General features: G+C 46.8%; 1 protein-coding gene across 4 annotated transcripts in view; it reads left to right on the plus strand.

Moving 5' to 3' along the window:
• Positions 1-5,168: 5,168 nt before the first annotated feature.
• Positions 5,169-16,766, plus strand: part of WASF3 (WASP family member 3) — a 133,223-nt gene continuing 121,625 nt past the window's right edge. For 3 of the 4 annotated variants that reach the window (XM_042987477.1, XM_042987349.1, XM_042987614.1), the window contains exon 1: positions 5,169-5,233. The gene's annotated coding sequence lies outside the window, so the exon portion shown is untranslated. The remainder of the gene's footprint in view (positions 5,234-16,766) is intronic. The other variant, XM_042987408.1, reaches the window with a different exon arrangement.

Raw genomic sequence — 16,766 nt, forward strand, 5'->3', positions numbered from 1 at the left:
GGATCCTCTGTCCCCCTCTCTCCCTGTTCCTCCCCACTTGCTCTCGCTCTCTCTTTCTCAAAAATAAATAAACATTAAAAATAAAACCATACTCTCCGTGTCTTATCTGTAAAGTGGGCGTCACACCGTGTATTCAACAGACACCTCGAATATTAACTATACCAAGGCCGCCATATGGCAAGTAGTGAATTCACAATTCATGTTATATTCACCTTCTCGTATTTTTCCTCTCTTAAAAATAAGGTTAATATCAATAGACTGCCCTGCTCTCATGAGATAACTGGCCTCACATTTCAAGTTAAGATAAAGTTCCTCATTTTTTCGGGGAAGGTTTTATTCTTGTGAGATGTGGGCATGTGGACGCGTGGATTTATTTCACTCTAGCGTCAAGATAAACATAGATGCTCTCCTCCAAAAGAAAGCTAGACTAAGCGCAGCGTGTTTATAAAGATTTATGTACGGAGCTAAATTAATTCCTGAGAACTGAGGATTTGTAGTCATCGTTCTACCTCATTCTGAGAACACATACAAATGGGCATGTCAAAAATGATGACAATTATTATGCCTTTGTAATTCGATTTCTTACATATTCTAATTATATTCTTTTAATTAGTAACCACTCTCGTTCTGGAGCTTCCCCAAAGTGAGATCGAACTCAGTTCCTAATGCAAAAACAGTTTGTAATTTTTATGTCACAGGACACGTTATTAAGTGAAAAGAATGACAATTGTGTTTTTCACTGAAGACTTAGTAATGGTGAGAGAGAACTTCAGCTAATCACCGAGCATGTATCTAATTTATAAAGCGTCTAATTTGTAAAAGTCACAGTGTCATCACTATCCGAATCGTCCGATTAAAGTAAAAGATGATGCGAACACTACATTTGAACTTTGGGCATTTACCCAAGAGCTTGGCCAGGCAGGAGTAAAGAGGAACAAAGATGACACATTTCAAGAGGTTTAAAAAAATATCATCTGGAAGATCTCATTAAGAATATGCTCGAGATCTTGTTCAGTTGTCATCACCCTGGACAGCACGTGTTCAGCCGGCTGGTGGGTCCAGAACCGGCCACACCGCACGCTTGATGATGTCATTGCACAAAACACGAATGATGGCTCGCTAGCCTTGCCTCACCAGAATTCTCCTTGGCCAGATGCCACACCACCAACCTCCCTGGCTCCCAAATTTGATTTTACCCTCTCAGCATGATCCCAGTTCATGGGGATAAGGACATTCTATGTCAGACTGGCCACGTATTTACAGAAAACAAAAGGGAAGTGATGCAGCTTGAGTAGTCAGACATACCTTGTCTCCACGAGCCCGTTTTAAAGGCTCTGCTTGTCTCTTCTTATGTGCTAGAACAAGCCAGACATTTCTGCTGTTGGAGGTACATGCAGAGGTATTTAAAGTGTCTTATGTCTGCGAATTGCCTCCAGAGGTTGACTGAAAAAAAAGTCATGTGCACAGAGAAAAGAGAGAGAGAGAGAGAGAGAGAGAGAGAGAGAGAGACACTGACGAAGAATGAAGAAGCAAATGTGGTGGTGTGTAGACATTTGGTGAATCTGGGTAAAAGGTCCATTGTGCCATTTTTTTCAGTTTTTCTTTACATTTGAAAAATGTTTACTGTAAAAATTGGAGCACCCCCCACATCAAAAAAAAAAAAAAAGTATATGCGATAAACTTTTTAAGATTTAGCAATAGTTGAAGGGCAATAGCATTTGTCTGTGAATGCATTGAAGGCCCATAAATAAAACAAAGGTGGCTTCTCCAAACATTTTTACTTCCTCTTTATTATGTTCACCTCATTACGGACCAGCATTATAACAGCATCCTTGACCGTTAACTATGGTTCCCTTGTTTTAGTGATTAACAAACTTTATTTTTTAGTATAGTTTTAGATTTACAGCATAGCTGAGCAGATGGTACATAGTATATACTCACCCCACCCCACCCCTCCACCCCTCACACAGTTTGTCCTATTATGAACACCTCACACAGTTTCTCCTGTTATTAACATCTTGTGCAATTATAATTAATGGACTAATATTAACACATTTTTTATTAACTAAAGTCCATAGTTCACCTTAAGTTTCACTTCTGGGTTTTGCATTCTGTGGATTTTGACAAATACATAATGACAGGTACTTACCGTTATGTATTGTACAGAATAGTTTCCTTGCCCTAAAAATGCTCTGTGCTCTGCCGACTCACCCCTCCCTCCCCCAGCCCCTGGCAACCACTGATCTTTTTAGTTTTCATAGTTTTGCCTTTTCCAGAATCTCCTTGTTGGAATCTTACAGAACGTAGCCTTTTTAGATAGGCTTCTTTCACTTAGCAATATACATGTAAGATTCCCCATGTATATTATTCCCCATGTCTTTTCATGGCCCGATTACTCATTCTTTTTATCACCGAATCACATCCTCCTGTCTGGATGACCGGTTTGTTCATCCACTCACCTACTGAAGGACTTGGTTGCTTCCAGTGTTTGGTGATGATGAAGACCGATGCGGGCCTCGAACTCACGAACTATGAGGTCATGACCTGAGCCGGAATCAGGAGTGAGACGCTTAACTGAATGAGCCACCCAGGTGCCCTTTGCTCATTTCTATTTATTTATTTATTTGTTTGTTTATTTATTTATAATATAGCTTATTGTCAAATTGGCTTCCATACAACACCCTGGGCTCACCCTTGCTCATTTTTAAACTGGGTTGTTTGTTTTCTTGAGATTTGAATGACTTTTTTTTTTTTTTTAAAGTGGGTCAACTCATGAATAGGGGGTGGGTCCAATCATGTGTTCACTTATTCCACAACCATGGCAGAAACTGCATTTCCCTTCTCCTTTACTAAAGGAATCCTGACATCGTTGCAGACAAGGTCCCTGGCCTGAAATATTTAGTCTTTCAGACTCCTTTGAGAGGTGGTCAGTGCGACACAGGTCCGGCCCACAAGAAACAAAAACAAACAGAAAGTGCTGGTTGGGGCTTCCCAGAAGGACTGTTAGAAAGGAAGATTCAGTTGGCATGCACCACTTTGATCTTTTGTCCTTACCTGTACCCCTACCATTTCCCAGAACGTGATACAGTGCCCAGAAAGGAGAGATCATCTTGTGAGGAGGAAGACAAAGTCACTTGACGAGTAGAGCCAATGGATAGACGGAATCTGAGGTATAATGACACCATGGAGGTGTTGCAGAAGCCAGGACCGTCCCTAGACGTCCTGGTTTGTGATGAGAAGCACCCCCATTTGGTAAGCATTTTAGTCAAGTTCCTGTTACAGGCAACCAATGCATTCCCCGATATGGCGACATTTTTCAAGCACCGTTCAGGGTGACACGCTGTCTCCCTGACAAGACTATTCTAAGCAATGTTGATTTAAAGGCCTGGTTCGCAGAAGTACTACATTTGAAAAAATTTCTGTATGTTATGGGCACGATGCTAAGGATGGAGTTATATTTCCAACGTGTTCAGCACTGTGCTGGGCATCACGGGGAGAGGAAACGAGAGAATGAAATAATGAGGTTACCCTCATGGAACTTACCATCTGATTAGAGATAAGAGCGACCTATATGAAATAATCCTGAGCGCATCAGGACGGTAAGATGAAGGGCTCATAGTGGGTATAAACTAAGTATAGCAGCAGCTCCCATAAGGTGAGGTCACTGAAGAAGAGAGGAAAGGGGAATGTGATTGTCAACTCTGAAAACACACTTTGGGTATCCTATAGCTTCATATTTTTGAGTATTAAATCAATGACCTAAATATGGACAGGAAAGCTAGTGCCTGGGTAAGTGAAGACAAAATGAAGAAAAGTCATTTTAATTTGTATACCAATTCAGCTTTGAATTCAGAGGAAATTTATCACACTAGTACCAATATTTCAAATACAGAGGACTGTAAATAATTCACTAAAATTCTATTTACCTTATTAATTGCCAGTATATTTCATGTTGACACGAAATGGAAACTGAGTGTATGTTATCTCAAAATAGAGCTTTCCCAACCCTTCCTTTGGTAGGTTAATGGATTTCACCCGAAGAGGGGCCCATGCTGTTTCTCACGCGTTTCTGGTGGTGCAAATTTTGCTAATACTGTTAGCAACTGCTATTCATTTTTCCTAGCTTGCGGTTGCCGTTAAGGTGGATAGTTATCACACGTCTGTACAGACAAGAGCAAGGCAATCTGAATTAGTTTTTCTTGGGACTCTTTCCTGGGATTTGAAATTTTTTTTCTCAAGTTTTTCAATTTCAGTGATAGAAGAATAAAGGCTTGCAACTAAAATACAGATGACTTCTCTATCTAAAGTTTTTAAACCCCTTTTCTTCGGGACTTGGGGGCACGAGGGCATACTTGGCTTTTCTTTTTTCTTCTCTTCCTTTCCTCTTCCATTCTTGAGTTTACGCCTGAGTCATCAAGTCAAGTCATCAAGTTTACGCCTGGCTGTGCTTCATTGCCACGGGGCTTAGTTTCAGGGTTATCAGATCTTTAATGGGCACTGTGGATTGTCTCACATCTGGGCTGGAGGGCGACTGGAGATAGGGTGAATCAAAAGGGAAGAATCTGTAGAAGGATAGGAGAATAGGCAGAATGTTAACGGATTGGAGAAGGGCATGGAACCAGGAGATGACAATAGCTATAATCCTCTCAAGGTTGCCTGAACTTAACCCTGTAGGACGTCTGACTACCTACAGGTAGATGGGACTTGTTCGCAGGGGCCCTCAAAACCCGGCTAAGGTTAGGGTACGGGTGGAAACTCAAAGGGACTGCAGTGGGTCCGTCGGTAGCAGAGGCGATGGAAGGGCCCCTGATGATAAACTCAGCCGAAAGTAACCCCACCTCTCCACCCCGGGGCCGACTCCGGCCAAATCCTCACCCGGAGCCGCGGGCGGAGGACTGATCGTGAGAGCCACCTCCTCCGCAATCCCCCGCCCCTCGGCGCCGACGCTCCGCGCTCCTTCCATTTCCCCATTGGCTGAGGCGCTCGCCAATCCTGGTGAAGCGGCTCGGCGAGAGGCCTCCGGTTGGTGGAGCCGGCACTGAGCCCCCCTCTTGCTCCGGCCGGGCCCCCGGCCGAGAGGGGGCGTGGCCGCGGCCGTGGCCGGGCCGGAGGCGGCGTCGCTGGCGCCGCTGCGTGCGGTGTGGTGCGGGGCGGGGGCGCCGGGCGGCCGCGGCGCGGCGGGACCATGGAGCTCGGAGCGCAGCCCCGGCGCCGGCGGCGGAGCCGCGGACCGGTGAGTGCGGGCTGCGGCCGGCCGGACTCCCCGGTCCTGGCCCCTTCGCTGCGCGGCTCCGGGCCGAGGGGCTGCCCCGGGGGAGGGGCGGGCGCGGGCCGGGTCCCCGCAGCCCCGTGGCCAAGTGAAGTTGCTGCATCGCGCCGGGCGCTCTCGGGCGGCCGGCGGGGCCCACTGCGGGCCGCGGCGCCGCCCCGCGCCTTGCCCTGCAGCCCAGCCGCATCCTCCGCGCCGGCTCCCGTGCCGGCCCGGGCTTCCCGCCGTCGCGGCGCGGCCCGGCGGCCGCTCTCCCCCGCGCGGTTCCTCGGCCCTCGGCCCCGGCGCTGCTCGGTGCGCGCTTCCCGGGCTGCGGGGCAGGCGCCCGCCATCCCGGCCGCAGGTGGCGCCCGGGCCTCCGCTCGCGCCCCACGCACGATGCTCGGGGCTGCCCGGCGTCCGGGACCTTCACATCCCGTGGCTCTGCGCGCCCTGCCGGCATGTGGCCCGGTCCCCGCGTGCCTGTCGCCCCGGGTCGGGCCCTCCCTCCACCCCCGGCTTCGCCCTCCCCGCGCCGCTGCGCCGGGTGCCCCCTCCCCCGGGTCTGCAGGCCCGCGGGGCTCCCGGCCTCCGCAGCCAGGCTCGGCTCCCCGAGCGCAGGGCAGGGGGGTCGGGCAGCCGGCGAGGGGGCGCGCTGCAGGGCAAGGGGAGAGGGCTGAGCGCCCGGGAGCCGCTTCGCGGGCATGGATCGTCCCCGGGAGACTTTGCCTGCGCGGCGGGCGGGGGCCGCGGCGCCTGGCTCTCGCCCTCCTCCGCGCCGGAGCTCCAGCGCGGGGAAAACCTTCCCCTCTCCGTCCGTGGTACTTACGGGCAATGGCGATTTCTTCTTGCTTCAGCCTCCCTGCAAGGGATAGTTCCGTGGCGGAGAGCAGAGTTTTTAATTATTAAGAAGCTAAGCGATGGGCTTAGGGATGAATGGGAGCATCTCATTTTTCTTAGCCGCCGTCGGGCGTATTAGGAATTCTTTCTCATTTGGGGGTCAGTTGAAATCTTACTTAACTACCAGCAGTAATTTCTCAGTGTTTAAAAGGTCAGTTTTTGCTTTGTGCTTGCTTCTCCAAATCAAATGCATACGGGGGCACGAAATTTTAAGATTCAGAATCCACATTTTTGGTTTTTCTTGAGGGGAGGGGCTAGCCCCATTTAAACAAATCGGTTTGTCGAAAACTTAAAATGCCTGCGTCTCTATCAAAACTAAGTTCAAAGTGTTATAATGGACTTCTTTTTCTGTCGCCTCTAGGGCAAATTCTGTTGAACCTTGGTTGCTTCTTTTTTGTGCCTGCTTTCCTCAACTTTCCTTTTCTAGCCGTGAAACAACGCAGTGATTCTTTAAAGCTAGCTCTTTTATCTACTAGAGAGGTTAAACAAAGGAAAGCTGGGTTTGACCTTTCCCATAGGCAGTTCTTATTGTGTATCTGGTCTCCTTTCTAATAGCCTCCACCTAGTGCTCATTTTTCTTCATTTTTGAAGATCTTAATTTATATTCACAAAAGTTGTGTCCTTTCGGATGTTTAAAACTCACTAGGTTGGGAAGTTTGCGTGACTTCATCATACCTTTGCAGTTCGACCTGTATTCACTGTTGTCTTAAAACCGTGAAAAGAAGCTTGTTCTGGAACTGTCTACGTAAAAATTGTTCCTGCATTTCCAGTTGCTGACGTGAAGTTGCTCTATAGCAGCGTTTTGTCTGTTTCCTTGAAACTTACGACCTAATAGCCAATGGTGTACTACTCTGTTTTTAAAAAATTCTGGAAAAAAAAAAAAGAAAAGGTGAAACTGCACTTTACTAAGTGGTGGTGTCGGCATCGTAGCCCCCTGTGTGTTCTCAGCGTGTCTTTGTACACATGCTTTACCCTTCCCAGAGTGACCTGCATGTGGGAAGCCACTTCTTGCTTATTGGAGCGGTTCCATTAAAACAGTTGCCCGTTTATCAGTATTAAAAGAATTCCCTGTCAGGGCGCCTGGGTGGCTCAGTCGGTTAGGCAACCGACTTCTGCTCAGGTCATGATCTCACGGTTCGTGGGCTCGAGCCCCACGTCGGGCTCTGTCCTGACAGCTCAGAGCCTGCAGTGGAGCCCGCTTCGGATTCTGTGTCTCTTCCTCTCTCTCCCCCTCCCCTGCTCATGCTCTGGGTCTCTCTGTCTCTCGATAATAAATCAACGTTAAAAAAATTAAAAAAAAAAAAAAAAAAAGAATTGTCTGTCCTAGGAGGCCAGTACTACTGGTTTCATTTAGAGTTCCCAGAACTTTTCTTTGAGAAATAATCGCCGAGTATATTTCCCACTTCTACGCTGTTATCATTCCTTATATCTTCTTGGGCCTGCCCCCCACCTGGTCGTACAGACTGTTGATGCTCACCTCAGTCCTTTTTGCTCAGAAGCCTGCTTTCCTCTGCAAGGTCAGGTTTTCTTGGGACCTGCCCTGGGGCATTTGGAGCCCAATGCTCAGGGCTGGGTCTTCACCCATGGTGCCTTTTACGCTGGTAATACAGGAATAGTGTATGCCATTCATACGTAAATAAGGCATTATTATAAAATAAATAGAGTGTCACTACGGAGATACGTGGAGTAACAAGTCTTCAGTCCCCTTTTCCTCTTCTTCTTGGGTGCCCTTGCCCTGTGTCTTTCTCCAGAGGTAACCAAACCTGATCCTATGGGGTGTGGCCTTCCAGAACTTTTTCGATAACTTTTTTTTTCTTCAGAAGCCAGTGAGTGGATGCCCGCTAGGCGCCCAGCGCTATTTTCATACCGGGAGCGCAGAAATAAGACAGAAAAGCTCTCAAGATGTTGTTAGTCCGCCGAGACAAACGATTTCAGTGCAGTGTGATCAGTGCCGTGATGGGAGTTAGTAAGCAGAGAGGGATGCGGAGCATCACATGAATGGCCTAGTCCATTCGTTTGCTTGCTTTATTCATTCGCTGTACTTGAGCTTATTCCACGTGCTGGGGATACAAAGGCAAAAGGTAGATGCCTCTTTTAGCGTCTGGTCATTGGGTTCTCGGACAGTTTTACAAAAAAAATTTTTTTTAATGTTTGTTTATTTTTGAGAGCGAGAGAGACAGAACATGAGCAGGGGCAGAGAGAGAGAGAGAGAGAGAGAGAGAGAGAGAGAGAGAGAGTGGGAGACACAGAATCCGAAGCAGGCTCCAGGCTCTGAGCGGTCGGCACAGAGCCCGATGCGGGGCTCGAACCCACGAGCTGTGAGATCATGACCTGAGCCGAAGTCAGTTGCTTAACCGACTGAGCCACCCAGGTGCCCCATCGGACAGTTTTAACCGATGGGGCACACATTTAGTTAAGCAGTGTGGTATATGGTAAGTGCTCTGAAAGGGCTCAGCTGCTGGAGCTTAGAGGGTGACTGGAAACCGAAGCTTAGGGACTATTCAGAGAGATGAGAAAAGCCTCCGGGAGAAATACAAGGGAAGGAATTGGTCGGAGTCTGGGTCAAGGAGAGGCTTGGTAAAGGCTGTCAGGGACATGGTATATTGGAGCACCTGACAAAATTTAGTCTGGTGGTGTGACAAGGTGTGGATGGGCTCAGGGAAGCGGCAAGAAATGGGGCAGGAGAAGCGACCCGGGGCTGTGCGGCATAGGGCCTTGCGATTCGTGTCGTAAGGGGTTTGGACTCTTCTGTGGACGAAAGGAAACAGTTGCGGAATTCTGAAGCAGAAGGGCATGATCAGATTTGCCCTTTGCAGAATGGATGGAAGGGAGCAAGGGTGGAAGGAGGGAAGGTCGAGGAGGTAGAATTCCTGGGACTTGGTTGTCGGTTGGTGGGGGTACATGTGGGGGAGTTAGGAGAGGCGGGAGTTCTGGGCAGTGCTGAGTCCCGGGTGGCCAGCCGGGTGGATGATGGTGCCTTTCTCAACGGAGCAGCGGCCGTTTGGAAGAAACGATGCCCGGTGCACTTGCCTTCGTGAAGTTTCAGGTGGCCGCGGGACACGGTGGTTAGTCGACTGCGTTAGGGATCCGGCTGTTGGGGGATGTCTGGACTTGAGACAGACATCTGAGAGTCCTTAGACCGCAGTTCCCAGACTGTGTGCTGATGTGATGCAGTGAACTCCCAGGGAGACTGCAGGATATTGAATTGTGGAAGGAAACTCAGCAGTCCATAACATCTGTCCTGCCCTGTGGGGAATACTCGCTCAGAGGAATCTACGCTTTCCACCATCAGTTGCATTACTCTCTTTTCGTTGATAACGTTTGTAACGCTGGGCGTTCAGTGGTTGGGTTCCCTGTGAGATTCAGTGTGTAGTAGGACATGCACGAGGTGGTATCCAGTCCAGCTCCAAGGTTTGAGAAATTGTGAGGTGCCCAACAGGTGCACGCGTACCATAAGTAAATACTGGTGGTTTATTCAGACATAAAAATACTGATTTTTTTTTTTCTCAATTGAAATGTGCTTTTTAAAAATAGGTAATAAGTTGTTAGGGCATGAATACTTAAGTTATTTGAACTTGTCCAACAATGCAGCAGTCAGGCGTTTCTTTTGGCCCGAGACGCTAAGGGTGCCGTGAACAGAGAAAGTTCCAGAACCTCTGCCTTTGCCCGTATTTGTGAACGGAGGCTGTTGGAGTGGATGGAGTTATTCAAGAAGCACGTACAGAAAAAAGGAGTGTGTCGAATGTGACCTGGGGAGCTCCTGTGTTCAAAAGATACGCAGGAGAGGGTAGGCTCTCACTGTGAGACCGAGAAGGACAGTTGTGGGGGGAGGGGGGCACGAATGGCATCCGGAAGCCGTGGTCCAAAAGAATGTCAGCAAAGAGGGGTGCTGAGAGCCAGGAAGTCATTAGTGATATAGGAGGTGGCAGCGGTGACACGGTAATGGGGACAGGAGCGGGATGGCCAGATCGTGAGAGGGTTTAACAGCGGGAGCCAGGAAGTATGTGGGGACGGTGTGTGGGGACAGCTCTCGGGCGTGGTGGTGGTGAAGGGTGGCTCCAGGAGGCCAGGGAAAGGGGGGACTTCTTTGTTTTTTAGTGCAAGGATTTGAGCATGTTGAGGAACCAAGGGGAGAGGGTGCTAGCTAGCACGAGATCCAGACAGACAGTGGGTACAGAGTGTCCATTGGCTTCTGCTCTGGGATGTCATTACTGGTTTCACAGGAGGAGTCCCAGGGGAGCCTTACTGCCACGGACCAAGGATTGTACTCGGGTGGGGAGGCTGGTCGGGTTACGCGGTGCTTCTAAACCTTGGTTATGGAGAGGAGAGAAGGGCATTCGCTAGGGAGGCACGTCTGGTTCAAGGGGAGTTGTTTTTTGTTGTTTTTTTTTAAACATTGACTTTATTTTCTTTTATTAACTTTTTTTTTTTTTTTTTTTTTTTTTTTTTTTTTTTTTTTTTTTTAAGAACGCCTTTTTTTCTCTTCCATTTAAGACATGCTTTTCTTAGGACTGGTTGGGCCTTCTCAGGGTGGGGTGCTCTGGGCATGGCCGTGCCTTTTTCTAGGTCCTGGTGTCCCGTGAAGGTCGTATGGTCCGCGACAGTGCTGTCCTGTTTTGCTTTGAGTGGACGCTTTCTGCTGTCAGTGCTGTGCTGCTTACCTCAAGGTCAGTTTTGTTTGTTTTGTGTAAGAGCCTATCCTCCTGTCTTAGCAGATGTCCCTAGATTAGGATAATTTTTCCATACTCAGATTTCGGCCTTAATCTTTGGAGCCACCCTGTTCTGGTTCTTCTTCCCTGGATCTGTGCCTCTTCTCTTTGAGGTTAGCTCTTTTCTTCTCTTTTCTCCTGTTGATGCTCTCTTTGTTTGTTTGTTTGTTTTGGGGTGGGGGGTAGGTTTAAACATCCTGAATATCCCAGGGTGATTTCTCCTCTTTCAGGTCTAGTAGGAGCTTCTGAGCCTCAGCTCTGGGCTCAGCATCCGGGATGGAATTTTCCCTTGGGCCTGTTCTTAGGGGGCCCGCCAACCTCTGGGAGCAGTGGTCTTATATTGATCTAAAGATGTCTTCTGCTGCATTGTATATTTTTGAACTTTTTCAGTGTTTTATTAACATTTCTCTTTAGTTTTTGCTTTATGGTTCTTTTCACATGATTGAATGCCTACTGTGGACCATTCTGGTTATTGCTGATAACAGCATTAATCGGGCAAAGCACCAGTCCTCAATACCTGGAGAGGGAAAACAGAGGTAAATTGTCTTGCAAACTAACTGTAAGCTCCTTGTGGGCAGGCACCAGACGGCATGGCATGGTGCCTCGTCCACAGCCGGCTGTTAGTAGATGTGCTCCAGCTTTGTTAAGTAACCTCTTAAACACTGTGGCCACTTACAGACTGTTGTTTAGGTCATAACCTTACTGGCCAGTGGTAACACCCAGTGCCTCCTTGGCTCCAGCTGGCCATTTGGCCAAAGCCTTTGTGATCTTTGGTCCTTGAATACTTCCTTTTACTAACGACTGAAAGCCATCTTGGATTAAAAAAAATTTTTTTTTTAATGTTTATTAATTTTTGAGTGACAGAGAGACAGAGCGTGAGCAGGGGAGGGGCAGAGAGAGGAGACACAGAATGTGAAGCAGGCTCCAGGCTCCGAGCTGTCAGCACAGAGCCCGACGCGGGGCCCGAACTCACAGACGGTGAGATCGTGACCTGAGCCGAAGTGGACACTTAACCGGCTGAGCCACCCAGGCGCCCCCATCTTGGATTTTTAAAGCTGTGCTCCAGTGCGTCCTGAAGATGTTATTACCCTGCTGCTGTGGTTCCTCTCGCGGAGCGCTGTCATCCGTGTTGTGCACACGAGCAGCTCAGTGAAATTGTGATGCACATAAAAGTATGGATGTGATTGACCGAACGAAGAGCCCATGTGGCCATATTTTATCAGCTAAATGGAAGAAATGGTGTCTTCCTTGCACATGGCAGATACTCAACAAATATGTTTTCATTGACTGAACGTGTCATGGGTTTTGATTGAGGACCATAGGAAAAGCAGAACACTATCGCTACTTTCTAATTTTAGGAGTCCGGACTGAGTCGTTTTGCTCTACTCATGTTGCACTTTTGTTTTAAGCCCCCCGAAACACGTGCATGACACTCCCCCCTCCCCCCTCTTGTCTTGTCATGTAGTCCTGTGTTAGAGTTATTACCTAGGCACAGTTCGGCTCTGAATTTGACTTTGTAACTCCTTTCGGGGCCATATTCTGTGCAGTTTAGAATTAACGCTTACGGAGAGGTTCATGGATTTAAATTGCTCCCTGCGGTGCATGGAAGGAACAGTGTCTAAACACTCAGGGAGTGAAGTGTCTAGTCCAGTAGAGGGATGACATTAACCAGAAGAGTGGCAGGAAAGTGAGGGAGCAGCTTATGTTTGTGTTTGTATCATTCTGAGAGAGGCTGTTCACAGCTTACAACGAAGGGGAACTGACTTGCCTTCCGTCTCTTGAAAAGTAAGATTTTAATTTTGGCGGGAAGACTGTAGTTTTCCAATACAGGTTACATGCCCATTTTCAATAGAAACAGAAAAACACATTTTGTTTATAACCAAACCTATAGAGTTTGAAACATAACTTGGTTCTCGGTTTTCCATAGTACTTATCTCCTGTTTGTGTACATCTTTTAGAGTTAATTATCCGGTTTTTGATTTAAAAACCGAAATGCACAGAGACCCCTTAATTCCCCAATCACCTGTCTTCAGGTTTTAATTACACACTGCAAACAACATTGTTTCCAAAGGCTTTACTAAAATGTGGATTGTCCTTTGAGATATCCCAGGGAGGAAGATTATTAAAATGTTACTTCTTTTTGAAAGCTAGCGTTGTAAAATTGGAGGATTGCAAGGCCTATCAGTGATAATGAAGTTCATACCTGAGTTTGCCCGTTGTATTGCATGGATTAATTAAAAACTTCTTCCATTTCTGACATGTCCAGCATATTCCATACTACCTGTCCCAAAAAAAAAAAAAAAAAATGTGGTAACAACAAAACCTCATGGTATCATTTGGTAGAATTATAGAGGCATTAGGTATTACAGGGTCTAGAACAATTTTCGTTTTAAGCTACATTTATAGCTACTTATTGTTGCTAGACAGGAGTTTAGAAACGTGTGGTTTCATTTCTTAGGCTATTTGGTTTCTGATGATTGTCAAATTACGTTTGAGATAAAACATATTGCCCTGCATTTTAGTATTCACCCAGCATGCCCTCTGGTTCTGGACCCTGATACAACTTAGACCAACTGTGTACAAGTGAATGTTACAAATAGGGTTTTGTTGCAGTGTTTATGTTTTATCCAAATATATTTGTTCAGATTTTGTTGTTTGAGATGCTTATGATTTTATTGAATGCAAACAGTGGAGGCTTGTCCCTCGTCCCCCATTACATAAAGATTTAAATTAGCTTATAGGAAATACTCATAGTGATGAAGCTGAATATAAATAACGAGAATCAAAACCATGTGAAGATCATGAATGAAAACAATGAAACCTATTCTTTGAACAAGGGCCCAGCCTCCCAGGTGGGTGTTTTAGTTGTGGAGGGCTAGAATTTTACTCGTGCAAAGCGTCAGTGACTCAGCCCCAAAAGCATCTGTTGCTTAGTGTTTGTGTTCCTCATGGGGTCGTCTTCCACGGGACCCTTCTGGTAGGCCAGCTTTTTCCACCTGTGACTCAGCCTCCATTAGGAAGTAGGAACTTCCTCCTGCTCGGTTCAGCTGGTGGGCCGGGAGAGAGCCAAGTCCCGTGGAGGTTTTATGGGCCAGCACACATCACTTCTCATCCCCCTGGCTGAACTCCGACGTGCCCTCATTTAATGTGCTGAAGGCTAAAAACGTCGGCTGACTCTGAATCCCGTAGGCTGACTCTGAATCCCCGAGAAGAGAGGACGTAGATATTGGTGACATAACTAACCAGTCTGCAGACTGGGAACTTGGCCGAGCATCCTGGTGGTGAAAGGGGGAAACATCGTTAGCTCTACCCTGCAGCTTTCACCATCTGTAGAAAACATACCAGTTTCCTTTCCTTAATACGTTCCCCAAACCCTCACTTGGGGTTCGTATTGGTTACACTGAGAGCCACAGTGACGGGTGTGCAGCCCATAGGACGTGGTTTTTCTGAAGCTGATTATATTCTGTTTTTTAGATGAAGGGAAAACACACCTTAATAACAGCGTTTCTGCAGAGGGTTAAACTCACATGGTTCATGTGCTTTCTGGTGGCAAGTGTGAATGCACTGCATCTCTGTCAAAACAGCCATTCAGGAATATAATGAGCCTCAAATGGATTTTTTGGTAAAAGGTGTATAGAAGCTGGTTTGAAGTTCTCTTTCCTGATTAGGTTGGAGTGCTGGTATTTTATGTTGTCAATTAGAGGTAGACTTTTTAGAGACCAAAAATGGAGAAATGATTGATTAATTCAGAGTCAATGTACTGCAATGCCAAGCTTTTTCCAGAACAGGGGTTGGTAAACAATAGCCTTCGGGCCCAATCTGGACTTTTGCCTGATTTTGTAAAGAAAATTTTATTGGAGTAGAGGCCTGTCCATTCGTTTACATACTGTCTGTGGCTGCTTTTGTGCTATAAGGCAGAGGTGAGTAGTTGTGACAGGAACTGTCTAACCTGCAGAGTACAAAATATTTACTGTCTGAGTCTTTAGAGCAAAAAATCCCGACCCCTCTTCTAGAGGGTAAGTGCCCTTTCTCAGAGAGATCCCGTTCGAGTGGGGGGGGGGGGAAGATAATAAATAAGCAGCATAAATACATGTAGTGATAATGGCCATGGAAAAAGTACAGGAGCAAGGGGACAGTGTATCGGGGACTGCCGTTCTTGATAGTGTGGTCAAGGAAGTGGTCAGGGAAGGTGTCTCTGGGGTGACAGTTGACAGAGGCGTGATGAAGGTCAAGTGCGCCAGTCCGGCAGATATTTTGGCCAAGAGCCTTATGGGAGGAGGAACAGCAGGTGCAAAGACCCTTGAGGTGGTAGGAGGGTAGTGTGAGTAAGTGGGGTGTGTGTGTGCGTGTGTGTATGTGTGTGTGTGTGTGTGTACGTGTGCAGTTACAGAGGTAATAAAGGACCAGATCATGTAGGGTCTGGTAGACTGTGGTGGCACTTTGGATTTTATTCTGAGTCAAATGGAAAGCCATTGCAAGTTTTTGAGCAGGGAAACGATACCATGTGGCTTAGATTTTAAAAGGGTCGCCAGCAGTGTCGTGTAGAGAATACATTGTAGGGGACAAGGTAGAAAGACAGTGTGTGCACCTGCTAGGCATTGCTAGATGCTGAGGGTATCAGGATGAATCAGATGGCCCTTTCCTCCAGGGGCTGATGGTGTAACCGCTGAGAAAAACAAGTGAAAAGATCACTGTCGTGTGTAGCTGTAGGTGGGAAAGTGTAAGGTGCCGTGGGATTGGGCAGGAGGGGTGCTTGATCCAGAGTGGGAGACGACACCCGCCTGAGCAAACGGGAGGACGCTAATGAAGACTGATCGGAATAGGTGCCCGTTGCATACCTGAGCTCTGAGAGTTTTGGAAGAACCACGCGAACAGATCGTCAGAGATTCTGCCATCGAGCAGAGGTGGCGGTGGGTTTCAGATCCTAACGATTGTTCTCTGGAGCACCGCGGGAGAGTGATTCTAAGATTGCGTCGGGCCCCGATGGGATACGGTGCAGTGTGCGCAGAAGGGGCACGGATGATCTTTGCCAGAGAGCAGGACCAAGGTAATTTTGGTCCGGAAAAATTGTAGAAAAGTCTCCGTGATTTATCTGTGGAACGTATTGTAGAGCGTTGATAACCTTTCCCATGAGCCCGGCAGCATGAATGAGGTTGCAAAATACACCTCTAAGTAGTTGAACAAATTGATCTGCTGTCTGCAGTTACTGGATCTGACCCAATGAAACTTTGGAGGATGTCTATAGCGATGGTTTTTATTTTTGAGAGAGGTGATATTATCCCCTTTTGGATAATAATTAGCGGAAAAAGTTGCTGCCATTTTTATTGGTGTAGTGAAGGTTATTCATCTTTTTATTTTCTTTAATAGAGTGTCTAGATCATCTGAAAATAATTTCAGTGATTATAAAAGAAATAGGGAGATGAAATGGATACATTCACAATCATAGAGGGAGTTATTTTTTGTACTACCCTGGTATTGTAGTGAACAGAATTTCGTAAGGATATAGAAGATTTGAACAACACAGTATTTGAACAATAAACTTGCCTTGCATGTCTAGACATTGCCCCTAACAACTGTAGAATACACATTATTTACCAGTTCATGTGGATAAGCTGTCAGCTTATGGGATATTTCAGAGGATTGAGGTCAAACAGTACAGTATTCTTTGCGTTAAACTAAAATCAATAGCAAAAAGTAAAATCATTTCTAAATACCCACAAATTATGGAAGATCTTTAATTGCAGTGAGAATTTTAAATATTGACAAAATATTTTGATCAGAATTAATATGAAAATACTTCATATCGAAACCTGGGGGATGCAGCTAAAGTTATACTTAGAGGAAAGTTTATAGCCATAAATACATGTTAGGAAAGAAGACTGAAAAACATTCAGTGATCTGTACATCCA

This window comes from Panthera tigris, chromosome A1 (genome assembly GCF_018350195.1).
Source record: "Panthera tigris isolate Pti1 chromosome A1, P.tigris_Pti1_mat1.1, whole genome shotgun sequence".
Lineage (NCBI taxonomy): Eukaryota > Metazoa > Chordata > Mammalia > Carnivora > Felidae > Panthera > Panthera tigris.